The sequence below is a fragment of the Equus quagga genome, chromosome 3, assembly GCF_021613505.1.
Source record: "Equus quagga isolate Etosha38 chromosome 3, UCLA_HA_Equagga_1.0, whole genome shotgun sequence".
In the NCBI taxonomy this organism is placed as follows: Eukaryota; Metazoa; Chordata; class Mammalia; order Perissodactyla; family Equidae; genus Equus; species Equus quagga.
In genome coordinates, this window is record NC_060269.1 from 39,743,045 (window position 1) to 39,745,566 (window position 2,522).

Here is a 2,522-nt window from a genome sequence, read left to right on the forward strand (position 1 = left end):
CGGCTGCGGGCAGAGCTCAGCTCTCCTGCCCTGTTCCTGGCTCCCTGGCCCTGCCCCAGCCCGCTGCCTGTGCACGTCGGTTAGCGCCCGCTACGCTGCACTTAATGAGGACAAACAGATGTGCTCATCGCGTTGAGTTCAAGTGTGAATGATGTGATCATTCTGCTCTTGCTTAGCAAGCCTTTCTCTGGAAAGATCTAGGGCAGACGCTGCAGAACTTTAAACATAAACTCCCAGAGAACAGAGGCACGCTTACAGGGAAGCCCTCAGAATGGGAGCTGCAGCGCAGGTCTGGTCATGAATTCATCTCAATTAGTCTCATCTTTAAGGACATTTCTTGTCCAGCTATTACTATTATTTCATCCCTGATATTATTAGGAAGGCTGTCCTTCTGACTTACCCCTAATAAGACAGGGGATAAAAATCCTACACCACCTGAGAAATTTTGAAGGATTCCTTCAAGCTGTTAGTCTCTCTTTTTCTGAGAGTACAAATCCCTGACTTCCTCTGTATGGATTACTTTGTATTTGCGGAGAGCCCACAAAGCGTCATTGTTTTGGAAAACATCACCGCTTGAAAACGAATCTGTGTCCTCTCCTTCACAGCAGGCGTTAGCAAGACCTTTTCCGAGGTCTCCAACCAGACAGATGGAATAATTGGCCATGAAGTAATAGTAACATACAATTACCGCTCTGTGTTTTTAAGTTAATAAAGAAATGATTCTTTGATTGCAACACTTTCCTTTGTGTTAAGTGAACTTTTGCTACCTGACATGGTAGTTTAACAACTATTTCAGAATTCTGGTCACGTGCATAAAAAACCTAGGCACACTTGCCTCCCTTTCTGGCTTTGTCTGATAGTGTCTTGATAACTTCAAGAGTGTGAGACATTTATGTAAGATAGAAGAAAAAATAAAGAATTAAGGTTTTGCCCAATTAAGATAAAAAACAATTCTATCTTCCTCTTTGCGAATAGATGCCATTATATTTAGAGTCAAATGCAGCCACAACATTATGTTCTGCATCTCTGGGCATCTTCAGATATGTCTGCCTTCATCCTTTATACACTTGGCAAAGTTATTTATGCTCACACTTAATTTTTCTCTAGAAATAATGCCATCCTAGTCATTAAGAAATATGAATTCCCTCTTGCTCTGGCTTGAGATCGGGGAGCTCTTAGCCATAACTTAGAAAACTGTGGGGAAAGTGAGCTGCTCAGTTATGAGAGACATTATTACTACAGGAAGACAATCCTTCTGCTTTGTATTAAGGTGGCTATTTTCTTGGATCCCACTCAAATCTTAAGTGAGTAATCTGGGCAACAATAAGCAGTGGGTAACCATCTTCTTTCTGGATGCGACCAAGTGTAAAAGCAAAAGATATATACCAGCCGTCAGAAGATATTCTACTAACCAATAAATGCTGTTAGAATTGCCTCATTTCTTTTAGTAATTTTTCTAATGCAATCGCTCTTAAGTGCAGCATCTTCAGTATATAGACGTACAGTCTCCACCCGAGAGCTACCAGGTCAAAATCTTTGGGGATGTGACCCAATGTGTTAAGAAGGCTCCACAAGTTTTTTGCGGTGCCTCCCCTAATTGGCTAAGAATGACTTTTCTCAATGGCTCCTTTTTGTATTCTGATTTTTTCTAAAATTTAAAGATTTTTAAATATTCTAATTCTTATTCTAAAATTTAAAGCACTTTTATAACTTTTTGTAATGTCTTGTTGATTTTACTGATGACAAAATGAATTTCCCTGGTTAAAATATCACAACTTTCAGAGATGCTTTGAAGGGTAAAGTCGACAGCAAATGACACTTGGGGGAAGGGAGATGGGGTGGGAAGCTTAGGGAGTTCACCAACTTTCAGTTTGAAGGAAACAGTCTGCATGTGGGTTAAAATTCCCACCATCTGCTGACTCTATGCAATGACTTGGTGTCAAGCCAGCAGCAGACAGGTGTCTCTGTGCCACCAAATACCGGTGTGGCCATTGTCACTAATCTTAAGTCTTAGGCATAGATTCCCAGCACTGAGCAGACCTAGCAGGGCCTCTGATCTGTGTAGGTGTCCCCTTTCCTCGGGAGGACCCCTGATACCTTGGGGAGAACTGGGCTGAACATCCAGGGAGCAGGACTCCCAAAGGTGTCATTTCGGAGCAGCACTCAATTCCTTCCGGACGCACACATTCCTGCACACCCCTGGCATTGCTGATGAACAGGTTGCTTCTTCAGAGCGTGAGTGGCACAAGGGTGAGAAGGGGTTAAACCAGGCATAAAAGGCAGGCTAGACTGTACCAAGTTTAGACTAATATATTGTGTTTTCATACGTCTATAAAGTCATTTTACACAAAGAGTATTTTCTCATGGTTAAAACGGCACCCCTTCAAAATGGCAAAACATGAAATAAGAAGGGATCATAACAGGTTAAATCTGCTCTGAGCAATGGTTTTCTATGTGCAGATGCCTGTCGTGAGGAGCTTGTAAAGTCAGCCACTGTGACCGTCCATGCATAGGCTCTGCTG